Below are 17,339 nucleotides of genomic sequence, written 5' to 3'. Positions count from 1 at the left end.
ACCAAAGCAACAACATAAGGAGTCTCAAACTTAACGTTGAGTGAAAGAAGTCAGCACTGACGAGTTTACTGCATGATTTCATTTGTATGAAGTTCAACTAATCTACGAGGTCAGAAGTCAAGATAATGACTCGCTTTTCAGGTAGATGGCAGCTGGAGAGAAGAGCAAAGGGGGCTTTGTATAGTGCTGGTAAGTCGAGTGGTTACATAGATATATTCACTTTGTAAAAACCCACTGAAACATAAATTTATAATATAAACATTTTGTGAATGCAGGTTCTGTCTCAAAAATTACTTTTTGTGAATAAAGAAACTCAAAAGCAAAAACCACATCCTTCCATGTCTCCTTCCTACCCTGGGACAGGATCCCAGCTCTGTGGCCGTCATTGAAGACCCTCTGCTGCCTGCTTGGGCCCACCTGTCTTGGCTCCCTGCCCCAAGCAACATGGGGCAGTGGACAGGCCTCCACACAGCAGGCTGTGCCCACCTCTGTGCCTGTGCCCATGGCAACCCTCTGCCCAGCATCACCTCTCTTCCCATTGTGTCTATCCCCACATCCTTTCCTGAATGCCCCTTCCTTGGGCTCCATGGTCACCATCACACACTGTTTTATGTCAGTGATTCCCATATAGTTTTACTATCACTGCCTATTTGTGTGTCACTCCTCCATGATTCGAGCTAGTGCCTGATTCATTCCTCTGTAGCCCCTGCTTAGCATGTTGGACCAATGGTGACTGTTTGCTGAATGAATGGAGGAAGGCTCATTCTTACTTTTGGCTTCTATTTGCCCCTACAGAGTGGCCCACATTTAATTTAGGGTGAACTTCTCTCATTATATCATGACATGCCTTCAAGACACTGACTTTTTTACAGCCCAATGGCCAGAACTAATAAATGGTCCATCTCCCTACTGTGGACTGGAAGAGCAGGTGAGAGCACACGAGTCCATAGCTCTGCAGTGTGGAGCCTGGCCTGCAGCTGGCAATGCTGGGAAGCCCAGGTACTAGGCTGGGGTGGGGGCAGCAGGACCACCGGGGTCCCAAGTTCACAGGTAGAAATATCACTTTGTGACATCTCCTTGGGATTAGTACCCTAAGTCCTCATCCTGTTTCCTACAGAATGGATTCCTGTACTTCCTCTTTGTGAACTGCAAATGGATACATGTTCCCTCCTCCCAAGCCCCTCACCCACACCATTGTCACCACCCTCAGTTCCCCAGGGCAGGGTGTGATTGGTCAGTCAGAGAGAGGGAGCTGAGTCTCTTTTCCTCAAGGTTATACCCCTACAGACATCAGATTTTTACCACAAACACAGTGAGAGTGGTTCAAAACCTGAGCAGGATGCTTGGGAGAGGTGAGGTGGGGAGTGGTGAGCTTCTTGTCATTAGAGGTATGGAAATGAGGGTTGGCTGACCACAGTTAGAAATGCTAGGGGTGAGAGCTGAGACTCAGTCCCTCCAACCCCAGTGGGGCAAAGGAAGACAAATCTTTTGAGGTGTTCCTGTGCATCAGATCTTTAAATGTATAGTCTAAGCTTTGCACAATTGTTCTGGGAGAAAGTTATTGTCATTGTCCTTATATTAAAGATGACAAAACTGAAATTCAAGGGGTGAAGAATCTTGCTGGGAACTTGACTTATTAGAGACTTACTACTTTCTGGCTCCTAAACTTGTCCACTTTCTAGAGCGCATCAGGATCCAGTTTTAAAAACTGCAGGGTATACGTTACCCCTGGGGCCACACACCTACATGGTAGCAACAGGCTGGAGCTGGCACTGGCCACTGTGTAGACAGGCGTGCGTGTTCCAGGCCACCAGAGCCTCCTCAGGGCATCGCTCCCAGCCTGCCCTGTGGACCATGGGGTCTGTAACCCCTGAGCGGGTCAGCTATCTTTCTGAAGCCCCGCAGGTCTTGTTCAGCTATGAGCCACCCATCACACTTGTCTCACTCCTCCGTGGCTCCCAGCCCACAGAGGGCCCAGAAGCCCCTTCCTGAAGGCCTGAAGAGACTCTGCCCCACGTACAGCTGAGAACTGGCTGGAATGTGATGGTAACTTGGCCCCATCAAAGCAGGAAAAAGGAGGCCCCAGGGATTGTCCCAAAGATGCAGGCCTGGGGAAGGAAGCACATTGCCTGGGGCTCCCTTAGCTCCTTCAAGGAGACCTGTGCTGTTACAAGCTGCCCAGAACCCAGAAGAGCGCTCTCCTTCTTCAGGTCACAGACCCTTGCATTTGTTTGTAAGCCACCATTTCTCAAGGTGCCATCCTGAAGGATTTAGTCAAGCTCTCATGCTTGCTGCTGGCTCAGGGGACATAGGCCAGGTCTGCTGGCTCCCTCTGAGACTGTAAACCCTGCATGGAGCAATGCCAGGAGAAAAAGAACTAGCTGTGACTGATGTATCTGAGGGGGCCGCAGGTCCTGCTTGCAGAGCCCTGGTCCTGCCTTGGCTCCCAGCTTTTCCTGCAGTTGATGGCAGCCTTCCCTTCAATTCTGGAGGCAGGTTGTTAACCTCTCAATACCCCCTTCATTGTGTGGGTGTGGCGGGTTTACTTTCTGTAGCTCATTATCAAGTAGTTTAACTCAGATACAGTCCCTTTCAAAGGCTGGTGTGAACACTTGGGATTCACCTGACCCTCCTCTTCTGGAGCCGCTGGACCAGCCTGAAAAGGTCCAGCCCTGCTAGAAACCAGAGGCCTGGGATCAGTTCCAGATCCAACTTCTGGCAGTAGCCCAGGTCCTGTCAAGCCTCTGGCCTGGTCCCTGGGTTCCTGGCTTAGTAAAAAAGCTCTGAATCACCTGTGTAACAGTATTGCTCCTGCTGAGAATGGGGTCTCCTTTGCCCTTCCAAAAACCAGGATTGCTCCATAGGGAGAATTCCTGTCGGGGGGCCCCTGGAGCCCCCTGGGCCGCTGCCACAGGTTAGCACTTCCCTCAGACAAGGATCACCTTCGCCTTTTTCCTTGTGTACATCCGGCTTGGTCTACTTTATCTTTAACAAGAGTAAGAGATTCACTTTTTAACTTTTCAGACACACACACACACACAAATATATATATATATATATATATATATATATATGGAATGTGGGATCGTTCTTGTGAACAGGAAACCAGGACAGCTGCTCCTTGGCTTATTCTATTAGCCAGCTTTCCTTCACTGTAAGCAATGATACAATGTAGAGGAGAAAAAGTTAACTTTGTCTAATGGTTTTAGAGGGTTTGGTCCATGGTTATCTGGCTCCAAGGCAGAACGATGTGACAGAAAGATGTGGTAAAGGAAAGCCTCGCAACTCATGGCATCCAGGAAGCAGAAAGCAGGGGAAGAACAGAAAGGAAGGGGCCAGAGGCCAAGATATGGTGCCCAAGGTCACACTTCCATGACCCACCCAGACATGCCCGGGGTATGCTTCCCTAACCTGGGCATCTCTTAAGTCAACAAATTTGACATTCAAGATTTACCATCACAGCTATGCCTGATAAACCCATTGAAAGAGCCATAAGCAGAAAATGCATTTAATTCTAGCTTAGCAACACAGTGTGTTGCAGACTGTTGGGTTTTTTCCCTGGCCGCTGAGTGGCTGTCTACGAGCTATGCTTGCTGCCACTGCCCTGTGTTTCTAGAGAGGATCATTCAGCATATTGCCACTCTGGGAAAAGATCCAAATTCAAAATTCAAGGTATGTTTTTTCATTTGCTTTGTTTTTTTGTTTGCTGGGGATTAAATCCAGGCCCTGTGCACACTTGACAAGCTGTTTACCACTGAGCTCTACCCCCAGTCCTACAGTATAATTTCTACTGAACACAATTTGCTTTTGCATCATAGTATGGTTGGAAAATTACAAATTGTATGATTTAAGTCAGAGTGTTCTATAAAAGAAAGATAACAGCAAACAATAAATAGGTAGGAAAGTAAAATGCGTTATTTAAGTCTAGCCAGATACTGCTGCCAGTTAAAGGTTGAGACTCTGTTACAGAGGAAGATCAACAAGTTTTAGGTATTAGGAAGAGATTCATCTTTAATTGAAACTGTCTCCTTGAAGTAATCAACCGGAAAGGAAGCAACTCTCCCAGGAAAATTCAATTGATATCTGAATAACTCTTAAAATTGTCTCATGGTACCAATGAAAGTTTATGCCCATTTCGTGGAAAATGCTGCCCTCAGCAGGCCCTCCTTGCTCCAAGAGCCTGTGGCCAGCTACCTGACCAGATGTGATTGTTACTGCCCAACTGGACTCCATCCTCTGCTACCTGCCTGGGCTCACCTCATACTGTGTTCCAGCCACCTGGGCCTGAGCCCCTGCTCTGCCCCAGTGAATGAGACAGGTCTTAAGTCCAGATGAGTCAACAAGGTGACATGAAGAAGATACAAAGAACTGACATTGTTTGATCCCTTCTGAAGTGACAGACAATGTGATTTAATATTTTACATAGACTGTCTCAAATTCCTCCACACTTCAGTCATTCATGTACCACCTTCTGGTACCTCTCTGATTGGTAGTATCCATTTACTTAGTATTTCTCTTTAAATTGATTTGCTTTTTGCAACAACACACAATTTTATTTTCAAACGGAATGCTGTATTATTCCCATAAATCACAGAATTTCATATGCGACTTAGCTATTTCTAACATGCATCAACTTTGAGCTATTAAAATAATAAATGTTCGTCTGCATGCCACCCAAAGTCATCTTACATTGCATCAGTTACACAAATGCCAGCCTCCAGGAAATACTGGAACATTGTAGCTAGTGCTCATGAGTCTCAGGAGGATTTTTCCTGGATAAGAACTTAGAGGCTCAAAATGTCACCTGCCTGAAGTCCCATCAGAAGAGGATGAGGTTGAGATTTGGATCCAGACACTCTGCCTTCAATTGCCTAGACTATTTCAATACCAGTGCTTTTTAAATGCATTTTTTTAAATCCAAAGAGTCCTTTAAAAATAAAACTACATGTGGAAATTCAATATATAAAGCAAATAACCACTGAGCTTTTGTGATTGAAGTGGAGTTGGGGAGTCCAGAGCTGCTTCTTTGGAGCCTTCCTTTCTCCAAGCCCATCCTATTAATGGCTCTCAAGAACTTTTCTCAAAAGTGTGGGCCTCTGAAGAGTGTTATTTTAAACCTATACCTCACTACTCTGTCCCTTGACTCTATTTAGTTCAGTTTTCCCTGGAAGCCAAACTCTGAGGGGCATCTTGGTTGCTGCTCTCTCTTTTTGGCTGGTGTTTCTGTTTTTGGACCTTTGCCATCTTGATATCTTGAAATTTTCCATCTTGCTGTCTTGAAATATTCCACTGGCTTTCTAAGCCTTGCTTTGACCTTATTATTCATTAGTCAAACACTGGCACCTAAACTATACCCAGGCTTTTAGAAGGCACAAAAAAGGAGTGGGAAAATAGATATTCTTTGATGGGTTCCCACACCAGTGTGGAATCAGACGTGGACTTGGCCAAGAACAGTATGGAGCAGCCTCAGGGCAGGTCAGACCCCCTAGTGCTGCAGTTTATCCTCCACATCGTGATGCTAGAGGTCTTACCTGATCCCCATACTGTAGCTCTTAAGCCACTGTTTCTTTAGCAAAATAGTATCTAATACAAGTCTGGAGTTGCAATCAGGCTTCACTCAGATACCCAAATCCTCACTCGAACAGAAGAACCAACTGTCAACCATCTCAGCATCTGCAGTAGGATGCTCTGTCTGGCTCCTGGCCTCAACCTGCTTCTCTTCTTATTGTTGAGTCCATTTAATCCCCTAAACTAGAGGCTATCCTCCCTCTGAACTGGGTAGTTCCAAGTGGCCCTCCATGCCTAGGAAGAAAGGAATCTATTCACTTAAAATAGGGGTAAGATTCTAGCACAATTCCAGTAAATGTTGAAGATGCCCAAGGGATATTCTGCCTGTGATACTCCCTAACCACGCCAAGACTGCTACAATTTTCTCACAGTCCTGGCTATGATCCAGTCCCCTTAAAAAAGTCCTTGAGAGCATCATCTTTGGGTTCTTCCCTATGTTATACGACCATTTCTTAGCTAAGCCCAACTTCTAGGAAGCTTCTCTCTTGGTAGGTCTGAGAGCTGGGTCCATCCCTAAGTACAAAACTACCCAGGTCAATTGAAGTTCAGTCAATCAGATCAACTCTCCTCAGATCAAGGCAAGTGAGTCAACTCAAATGAAGTCAATTTATTGCATACTAACGCTGTACTATCTATCTACTGTACTGCTGTCTACACTTCATTACTTTTAACCAGGCTACAGTTGTGTGGGGGGAGCAGAATTCAACAGTTAAGAAAATACTTTTTTCCCCTGGTACTGAGCTATGTCCCTAATATCCCTCCAATCTTTACATTTAAAAAAAAACTTTCTTTTGGTCTTTTTCCTTTTTATCGGTACCAGGGATTGAACTCACGACCGCCTGCTTGCACGGAAGGCACTTATGCCACTGAGCTAAATCCCCAGCCCCTAAAAAAAAATTTTTAAGAGTCTCATAATGTTGCCATAGTTGGACTCTAACTTGTGATCCATCTGCCTTAGCCTCCTAGAATTCTGGGATTATAGATGTGTGCTACCATGTCCAGCTAACAAGACACATTCTTGGGTCTCAAGGAATATTCTTGCTTTGAACCTAGACTCCAGACTCAAACTTTTCCTTGAGCTGAGGTAACCCTTTTCTTGTACAAGGGGCTGGAGAAACAATCTCCCTTTCCAGCCTAGAAACTGCCCAACCAGCAGCCTATTCTCTTGAGTCTGCCTCCCAAGACTTCTCAGACCGTCCTCCTGGCATGACTTTAACTCAGAATGCAAGGTCACTTCGTCCTTCACCTTTTCAGATCTGTTTCACTGTAACACAGTTTATTAGTTTGTCTGCTCATAAACATGCACTGAACTATGCACTGTGTACTATGTGACACTCACCTTTGAGGCATAATACCTGTGAATTCTTTGTGAGGGTCACATTGTGCAATACTCTGTGCAATCAGTATGGATGCAGAACTAGCATTTAACCCAGCCCTGATTCCAAAGCCAGTGCTCCTTGCATCTCATCCCATTTTCTCTTAGAACAATTGAATAGAATCTATAATCAAGGATAGTGATAACTGAATACTTAAACCCATTCTATATGAAGGGGAAGAGTGGATTAATGAATATTTTATGTAAGGCTGAATCCCTCTTGACTTGTTTATTAGAATTCTTTGAGAAGTGAACTATATAGGGAGATAAAGGGTGACTTTCACAAAAAGCCTTTGTCGTTTCTATCCCAAAGCCTATTAATAAAATTGATTCATTATAGAATTGGGCAGAGGTGGGTGGCAAGTGGGAGGGAGTCTATTTTTGCATGGGTAGAGAACTGGCTTAGAGACAAGAAAGTGAGTGGAGGCAAATGGGTGCTTTTTCCAATGGAGAGCCAGGGTATTAGGGACTGGGACTGAGTTTGGTTTTATGTAATGCCTAGTATACACGCATTGAGTACTCAGTGTGCACGGTCCCAAATACCTTGGGGTGGGGCACCGAAACAAGAGGGACCCAATTGTTGTCCTGGAGAATCCAGCTGAAGGAAGTAGTCGGTGACATTGCTAAGTTTGTAGGGGACAGGAAACTTCCCAAATACATTACAAACTTCCCAAGGGCAAAGACATTAGAAACAAAACAAGAAAATGGCTGGGGGGTTGGAAAGAGCCTCAGACAGTAATCAGAAGGTTCAAGGTCAAGTACCAGCTCTGTAATGGACTCTGGGGTGACACGGGACGAGCCTTTCTGGGTATCCGTTTTCTCTTCTTCACAGTGAAAGAGTTGGGCTACATCACCTCTAAAGAGAGAGTACTCTGGACAGAGGACAGTGACTTAAAATAGGACCTGGTTAGAGAGAATCTTTATTTCTTTGGCCAAAATGTCCTCTTCTGTCCCTGCACTGTGATAGGGTCCACTCTGTCTGTCTCATTTGTGAACAGTGAGGCAGGGAGCCATGAGGTCTGTGATGCTGGGGCTCAGAGCCCAGCCTGGAATTCCTCAGTGGCATTCGCTGTGAATGACTCAGCATCATAAATAGCTCCCATCTGGATGAGCAATGATATCTATAGCGATCAAGCGATCTCTATATCCACACACATTCTCTCTGTGCAAATATGTGGCTCACTGTATGCTAAATATGAGGTGGCCTGGAGACGTTCCTCCTCTTAAAAGACTATTTGGTATGAAACTCGAGACTGTTTATTTAAAGAAACAAGTTTACAACTATGCACATTGGATTACTGGTGGTGGGTGGTGGGGAAGAGACAACGTGGATGAAGTGACGCCGGGTATGATCTGAGCTTGGCCGGCCACATGGAAGAGGAGCTGAAGTTGATTGCTGCACACTTTGTCCCGCTGTCTCAGCAGGAGGGGTTAGTGGACACCTCACTCAAGGCGTTTGGGATCCTGGGATGGGCTGGGGGAGGGGCTGGAGTGCTGGGCATCAAAAGCAAAAGGCTGTGATTCAGCAGGAGGAGCGCAGGGCCTGCCATGACTGCAGCGTCAGGTTGTAGCTCAGCCCTGCTTTGCTGTTCATCTTGGGCACCTCGTCAATTAGATCATTCATTGGTCAAGAATGTGCCAAGCGCCTACGGTATGCATAGGTCACTGGGCCACAGACGAACGAAAGTAGGTTGCAATTCAACCTCAGCTCCTATTAGCTAGATCTCTTTGGGCAAGTCTTTTCCTATGTGTTAGCTTCAATTTCCTTATCTGCGACTGGGGATAACAATGTACACCTCAGCTCAAGGGAAGCATGGAGGAAGATAATACACCAGAAAAAAAAAAAAAAAAAAAAAAACTTTTCTGTTGCACACAACTCTGAAGATTCAGTCTAACTTTGCCCTTCCATGTCACCAAATTGACCCATCACATTGCAACGTAGGAGTATCCTTGGCAATCACAGGGGTAGGAAATGTCACCACGACCATCTTCATCAGAGTTCCCAAAGCAGGGTGGGGAAGTGTCCCTGAATATCACCCATGGGTGTGACCCTGGGCAGCACCCTTACCTTTGCTTCCTGGTGTGCAGAGCTGGTGTGCAGAAGACCTCAGTCACTGGGCACTGCAGGCAGCATGTCAGAGATGCTCAACTTCCTGAGGAACAGAGAGGATTCTGAGGTGAAGAGAGAGCTCTGGAGTTGCCTTCCTGAATGGGCCTGGAAGCCCAGGTGTCACTGAATCTACGTCCTCACCACTCCCCAGGCTTCTACCCGTTCTCTTGGTTCTATCCAGGATCTGGGCAGGAAAGGCACCTGTCTGGCTTCAAACCCAATTCCTGACTCTACCTCCATTCAATTTGATAGCAGGTTCCCATTTTGTTCATCTTGCACTTTGGCTTATACCCTGCCCATGCTGTTTTTAGGACTTAAATGTGTTTTCTGAGCATTATTAATGGACAGGCCTTATTGTCAATCATATCTGATTTTCAGTTTGGATCTGGGGACATCCGTCTTTCTGAGCCTCAGTCTCCTCATCTACAAAATGGAGCTCTTAATAGTACCAATCTCCTACACTAAGTGCTATAGAAGCATTGTTTATAACTATTGTGAAATAAGATTGTGCCTGTGAAGATTCTTGCTGCACTGTAACCCCTCAAATTTAAATCATCTTCCTTGCTTTATTCTAGGGGCACAAGACAGTCTTTACGAGGCAAGGACTGACTCCAGATCTTGCATGTGGCCTATAGAACGTGGGCATCTGGCCATTATTTGTCGACTGCACTGTAGGACAAGTTTGGTAGATTTGCTTTCACTTACAGGGGACTAGTTAGGTCAAATCAACTCATCGTTTTATAAGGGAGAGGATGGGCACAGGCAGGACTAAACCATCTCATCAAGATCACATCGAGGTAGGTGCAGAGCTGGGATTCGAACCTACCGTCGTAGCTCCTCCCACCCCAGATTCTGCTTTCTGTTGCAGCTTCTGAGCAAGAGGGTCAAGGCTACCAAAAAGACCTGTGATGGTGCCAACTCCCTGATCCCTCAGAACAGTTGGTTGTATCCTTCCCTGACTGCTTCCTCTTCTTTCCTGTCACCACAGCCCTGCTCACAGTGGTCTAGGGGAACAGATGTTATTGTCTCATTGTCTTGTTTACAGAAGAAGGTGTTGGCAGTTCAGAAGAATGAACAGTTGCCCAGATCACTGAGACAGTGCATGCTAAAGCAGGGATCCCAGCACAGACAGCTGGCTCCAGGCCTTTACATCACCAGCAGTCTTGGGGACCACCTTGGAAAACAGCAATATGACCCTCAGCCTCAGCCATGTGACCACGCTTAACTTTCTCCATGGCATTGTAATCCACTCACACAACATCAGTCCCCTACCCATTGCCAGAATAGGAGGTCCCCAAGGCAAGGCCTGGCTGTTCCCCGAGCCTGGCGCTTAGGAGGACTTGGTAAGCATCTGTTGAGTGAATGGATGAATGAGTGAGGGACTAAGCGGGTGATTGACTATGCCAGGCCATGTTCTACCTGCTGGTGGCACAGCCGGGAATAAGGCAGGCATGATTCCTACTCTTAGGGAGGTGACAATATTTGAATTTAAAATTCACAGCTGGATTGGAAACAGGGCAGAATCACTGTTTTCCGATGAACCCGAATCAGGGATTGAGGGGGAAGGGAGTTCATGGGATGCAGCCTGCTGTTTGCCCAGGGAAAGGACATCTCAGTGCACATGGCACCTTCCCTGTCTTTGGGCAGGGCCACCTGGTGCAGTGTCAGCTGTCTGACCTTTAAGAAGGGAAGACAAGAAAATTAGGTGTTGCAATTAAATGTTTAATGTTAACCCACCAGTACTGCTGAGTTCCAAACAGCTAGCATGGTTGCTGTGCATAGTAGGTGCCTAGGAAACGTTTGCAAACATGAATAATGACACGGACCGTGTCAGGATGACTTCGCTCCAGGAGCTTCTGGGAATCTAAAAGAGCAAGTCTCAGGTAGACGACTTTAAACTGAATGGAAACATTCTACACGTTGTCCCCTCACACAGCAGACGTCCTCCCTGTGGGGGGAGGAACGCTTTTGATGCGTTTGCCATATTTCTGGTTCTTCATAACCGTTATTTCTGATGCTCTCATTACCCTGGCAGAGCCCATGTCATAATTCCTGTCCCACAGAGTAGGGAAAAGAGTTTCAATCAGCGCTTGATCTTCCACAGTTGGAACCCAGGTCTCCTGCGTTACTCTAAAAGTGCAGTGTAAAAAGCTCACAGCTTGGTGGGGAAAGTGAAATGGAGTGTGACTCCCACCCTAGGGTGGGTTTGCCCAAGGTGCTTCACTTATCCAGGAGCAACTGGGAGGGCTTTCCTGAGAAGGTCAGTTAGGCCAAGAGGACGGGAGAGTGGGAAGAGTATTTCAGGCGGAAGAAACTGCATCACAAAGGCATGGAGGGAGTACAGTTTACCCAGGGACTTGGAGGAGTTGGCTAGAGCTTTGGGGTGAAAGATGAGCAGGGAGGCTGTCAGGCCCATTTCTGAGGGCCTCAGAGAAGCTTAAGGTGATGGGGATCCATTCATAGTTTCTGCTTGGTGCTTCAGGAGAGATTCCTTAGAGTCATTAAGGGTGTGGGGGTGAGGGTGGACTTTGATAGGCCATAGACAGGGAAGGTGCTAGGGCAGGATAGGAAAAGTGGGCATTGGTGCTTGCTGAGATGTGGAGCTGAGGAAGGAGGGGATTTAGCCTCCTGGTCAAAGCAGTGCAGTGACATGGGCCAGACTATGGGAGGCAACTCTCTCATTGGCTGACTCACCCTGGGGAGTTGGGAGTCCTGTCCTGGCTTCCAAGAAAATCACCATGGCAGGTACCTGCTCTAGCCCCAGCCCCAGCCCCAGCAGCTACCTGACTGGTTCCAAATGGTGTCCTAGCAACCGTGCATCTCTCACCTTGGCAACAGTGAGCCTCTGCACTCCTCCTCTGATTGAGCTGGAAGGGTAGGTGGAACTGGAATGCTTCCTGGCCACTATACCTGCCCAGAGTACTGAGCAATCTGGTGAGAGTGGTGGGTCTGAATCTTGGGAGGATTCTAGCCTGGAAGCCATGGGAGCTGGGCTCTGACTTCATGGCTGATGCTCTGGGTGACCTTGAACAAGCCTCTCTTCCTACACAGCCCTCAGCTTTCCTTCTCTAACATAAGAAAGCCAGACAATATCCCATTTCCAGGGTTGACGCTAGTCTTTATTCCGTGGTTACGGATTGGATGTTCTATTCCTGACTTAGGGTTCAGTGTTCGATTCTGGGGATCTAAAACCTGGCTAACTTGGACAAGTCATTTCACCAAAGGGCAGATTTCTTTTTCTCTGTAAGATGGATACATCTTGCAGCATTTTACCCAAAGGGTTATGACAGCCAATTAAAATGATATAAACAAAAGCAGTTTATAAATAGCTAAATGCTATATGAATGTTATCTATTCCATTGAATCACACAGGCTGTTCCCAATAACAATTCATTGAACCACCACTGCTACCATCAGCAAAAAAGCAAATGTTTCTTGAACACTTACTTCGTGCCAAGCATTCAGATGACTGTTTTCCTAACATCATCTCAGTTTATCTTCACAGCAACTATAGAAGTTTCTTGCCATTTTTATTTCCATTTTACAGATGAACAACATGGAGGACTCGTATGGAGAAATGTAGGAAGAGCACGGTCAGACTCCCTGGCTTCAGGGTTTAAATTTAAAATGCATGAAGGATCTACCTCAGGAACTTCTCTTTCCAACTTGAGATTTTCCCCTTGCCTGAAGTCAGGCACTCACTGTGTGCTGGGTGGGCAGGGAAGCAACACTAACACTTCACAAGCATGTCTTATGTGCCAAGAATCAACTGTTTACTGGGATTTAATGTGCATGCCAATCTCCTGGAAGGCTTGTTAAGATGCAGATTCTGATCCAGCAGACTTTGGATGCAGCTGAGACTCTGCATTTCTAACTTGTGCTCAGGCAATGATGATGAGGGTTCCATGCTTCAAGTTACCAGGCATGGAAAGACGTCTGCATTATCTTCCTGAATCATAGGAAACTGACATTTTAGAGCTGGGTTCACAGATGGGGAAATCGAGGCCTGAGAGAGGATGCCCCTTATCCCAGCTCCATAATACACAGGGATGAGGCTGAATGCAGGCCACCTAATCATTCCCCAGTGCCTGAGGCGGCAGCCCTGCACCCCCTCCTCACTGTGCAACCCCTGCCTTCAGCTTGTGTCTCCAAGGAGGGACAGACGGTGGCTCTGAGTGGTAGAACCAATTCTTGCTCATAATTCGTCATGGGCAGACTGGCTTGTGATCCCAGCTCTGATCTCAGGTGATGTCCCCAGCTTTGACTTACCCTACTTGCCTCCCCTTAAACCCAGTTCTTTTGTACCCTTTTCTTTATTAAAAATTTTGATACTTTATCATGGATTTTGTCATTAATTTTATTTAGAATGCTATATTAACTATACCATGGCTTAGGTCTTAAGCTCTTACATTTTACAGCTGGGCCAGGTTCCTCTATCACTGGCCTTGTGCAGGCCTCGGCTGGCCCTTTGTCATCTCCTTCCCACTCCAGCCTCATGGCATTAGGATGCTGTCTGCAAGCCACTGTGGTGACCACTGGCAGTCGGCGGCTGATGGATTTAGTTCCCAGCAGGTGAATCTTGCAGATGCATCCTTGGCCTGCCCTTTGGCTGACCTGCCCTGGAGATGGCAGTGGGGCCTGTGGGCCTCAGGGAAGATTCAGGGGATAGTTTTACGGGCTTATCCCCATCAAGCCCCTTACTGGCTGTGTGACCGAGGGAAGTGACGTACCATAATTTAGATTACACCACTCCTCTACCGCACAAAAAGAGTTCACACAGCATTCAAGGCCTTTCTGACTTGACCTTGTAGCCTTTCCACCCTTTCTATCCACCATTCTCCCTCTTGCTCACCTGGTTTCTATCCTGCAACCTTGGCTGGCTTTTTCCTGCCTCAGGGCATCTGGACTTTCTGTTCCTCCTGGCTGGATGCTTGTCCTGTAGCCAATTTTTTCCTCCCCATTGAGATGTCAGCTTCAATACCTCTTCCTTAAAGTCTTATCTTAAACAACCTTACAAATCTGTCTTAAAATAGCCCTCAACCTTCTTTGCACACTCCACTCTCATTGTATTTCCCTCCTAGCATTTATAGGATCTAGTGAAATTATTTTATGTGTTTACTTCTTGCTGTCTCCTCACTAGGATTTGAGCTATCTTTTCCTTTGCTCCATTCATTGTCTCTAAAGCTTCTAAAACAGGTATCATCCCATTGTAGGGGTTCAGGAGAGATTAATGACTCAGTGGCCCATTCCCTGGGTTTCTATTTCCACATTTGGAAAATGGGATGATAATGCTCATCACACAAGGTTACTGACAGAATCAAAAGGCACGTTTGCACACATCCCATCACTAGGCAAAACGAACCAGTGTGATCCAGTAATATCAGCCCCATTTTTCGGATGATGAACTTGAAGCTACGAGAAGTGATAGGATTTGCCCCAAATCACCGAGCTAGGAAGCGCCAGGCCTGGGGCTCTCTCCCAGGGAGAATCGCCTGGCTCTGAGCCTGCTCTGAGTAGGCGTGCAGCACGGAGAGCTGGCGCAGAGATGCTCTTGCCATCTGCTGCTTGAACTGCAAGACCCTACTTGCCTGCCTGCCTGTCACAGCTTCCTGACAGAGACAGGAATTCTAATGGCTGGTTTTTGTGGAACACAAAGACTTGCCTCTTGTCCGCATTGGCAATTACCACGCTGCATGTCTGGGGAACGGTTTTCATCTCCCAGGCACTTTACCAAGATTAACTTCTGAACCCTGTGCCGCAATGCTTGCTGCCTATTGAGGGGGCGGCAGGGGAAGTGTGGGCGGTGGTGTCTTTTGTCGCAAGAAAACCTGGGCTTTGGAGGGGCTTGATACTCTCAGGATGACACCTCTGGATGTTTCATCTATTTCCCTGAGAGTAGTTTCTCCACCCTCCTAAATACTTTGACCTTCTAGAGGATTCAAGGTTTCTGATGTTAGCCTATTAAGTCACTGATTCCGCAATGCATTCATTCCACAAATATTTACTGAGAATGTCCAAAGCATTCTCTCTAATACTGAATATGCAATGGTAGAACAAAATACATCTTGTTCTTGCCCTCCTGCAGATACTGGATCAGTAGGGGAGATGAATGGCAGTTCTGCCTGGCTCTGCAGCTGTGAGTAAGCACCCTTCCAGCTCCAGACTTTAGTTTTTATCTTAGTCCTTTCTCCTAACCTCTCTGCTTAGGAGCCCCTCATCGCCTACAGAGCAGGAGAAGCATCTCTGACCCGAAGTTCCAAGTCCCTACGCTTCCTGCTCTCTCACCCCTGCCTTACCCCATTTTCATTGAGCAGCGTTCATAGGTGCCAGGACTGAATGCTTCATCAGCTTTATCCTGCTCAATTCTCACAGAAACCCCTTGTAATAAGGATTTGGGCCCTCAGCACCTCTTTTAAGCATGAGAACTTCCAGGCACACAGAGGCGAAAACTTGCATAAATCTACCCAGCTGCTCAATGACAGGACCAGGGTTTGCACCTAGGCAGCCGGGCTTCTGCACTGTGCACTTTATTGCTGTCCCCGTTGCCTCTTGGACTCCCTGTGCTCCACCCCAGTGCACTCAACATTCATCGCCCACCCCTATGAAGCCTTCCCTGATCTCCCCCAGCCTGGGGCCTGAGTAACGTCTCAGCTGTGTGAACCCACAATGCATTTTATATCCCCACCCCAGGCAGCCCTCCTCATGATGGTCAGTGGCTCTTGTTTACATATCTTTTCCTTGACTGAATGCTGACTATAACAAGGAGAAGGAGGAAGAGGAGGAGGAGGAGGAAGAAGAGGAGGAGGCAGCTGTGCTTCACCCTCCCTGCTTCCTTTGTGCCCAGCCCAGCATCTCATATCATCCATTTTCCATGCAACAACCACAGGCACAGTTTAAAAACTAAAGCCTGGTGTTATCTCTTATTTAAAACTGTTCAGCAGGGCTGGGGATACAACTCAGTGGCGTAGTGCCTGCCTGGCAAGCGTGAGGTCCTCAGTTCAATTCCCAGTACCACAAATGAAGAATAAATAAATCAAACCACTCAGCAATAACTCATTACATTTTGACTAAAATCCCAAATTTTGATCATGGCCCAGAAGGCTCTGCACGATCTAATCCTGCTCCCTCCTTCCCCTTATCTACTGCCACCCCCCTGTCCGCTCATTTTGCTCCACTGGATCTCACTAAGCAGTCCATCCTCACATTAGGGCCTCTGCCAGGGCTAATTCCTTTGTCTAGAGTATTCTTCATCACAGCTTAACACCACCAACTTCTTTGTTATTCAGACCTCTGTTCCATGTCATCATTTCAGAAAGCGCTTTCTCACTTGCCTGTTTGTATGTTTCCATATTTAGTTTTTAATTGTCATTAATGATGGTGCCTACTGTGAGGCTGTAAGCCTCAGGAGAGCGGATATCAGAGGTGTCTTATTCTGTGGTGTCACCAGTACCTGGAAGAATGCCTGCCATAGAATAGTCACTCAATGAATAAGTATCTTGAAGGAAGAGTTGAGACTTACTAAGTCCCTTTGGGACTCTATATATTGCAATTCAACTAGGCCTAGGTAATACAATGCGTCTAAATCGGTCTCTTCCCAGGCTAATAGCTGGGATAATTTCACAAGCTGAGGTTTGCTATTTTTACCACCTTCCCTTTGTCTTGCCTGCCACGATACTACCAGAAGTAAAGCAATTTCATCAGTCATTCTCTGCTCAGTTCCCTTCACTGGAGATGCTGAGACCTATGTTCTGATTTGTCCCTCTGAGACTTAGAGGGACTTGTGAACTACTATGTCCCTCATTCTGCAGACAGAGGCCTCCCTGAAAAGTGAAAACACTGATGTGTGTTGTTAGAACCCCAGAGCCTGACTGGTGTACAGATTCCCATCACAGCTGTCACATTTAATCAATAATAGGAGAGAGTTTTTCTCCAAAAAGGCATAAGAACTCAGAGTCCTGCCAGGACCTGGGCCAAACACTACTGATTAACATGCCAAGGGAGGTGTAGGCTGTAGCTCAGAGGCATCTGGGGCCAAATTTAGGGTAAACGGGAAAAAGAACACTTTGCATGAATCTGATTAAGATAAACAGGACTAGAGAAATCCACAGAAATGAGATATGGGTGTTTGACTGCAGAGCCTTTAGCTAATGAGAACCACTGGGTCTGCCAGGAGATTTAGTAGACAAACCAGAAGGCAGGGGCCACTACCTTTAGCTTTAATTAACTTTGAACGTATATGGAAGGGAAATTTGTCAAGGGATCTGTTATGGTTGATGTGATTAAGTA

General features: G+C 46.6%; 1 protein-coding gene across 1 annotated transcript in view; it reads right to left on the bottom strand.

The window, feature by feature from the left end:
• Positions 1-17,339, bottom strand: part of Cplx2 (complexin 2) — an 81,631-nt gene that overhangs the window by 60,991 nt on the left and 3,301 nt on the right. Inside the window, exon 2 of the mRNA XM_005005167.4 lies at positions 9,012-9,096. The gene's annotated coding sequence lies outside the window, so the exon portion shown is untranslated. The remainder of the gene's footprint in view (positions 1-9,011; positions 9,097-17,339) is intronic.

The sequence above is a fragment of the Cavia porcellus genome, unplaced genomic scaffold, assembly GCF_034190915.1.
Source record: "Cavia porcellus strain 051 isolate PalLab524CR breed Dunkin Hartley unplaced genomic scaffold, mCavPor4.1 scaffold_19, whole genome shotgun sequence".
NCBI classification, from domain to species: Eukaryota; Metazoa; Chordata; class Mammalia; order Rodentia; family Caviidae; genus Cavia; species Cavia porcellus.
This window is presented reverse-complemented; position numbering and strand designations above follow the sequence as displayed.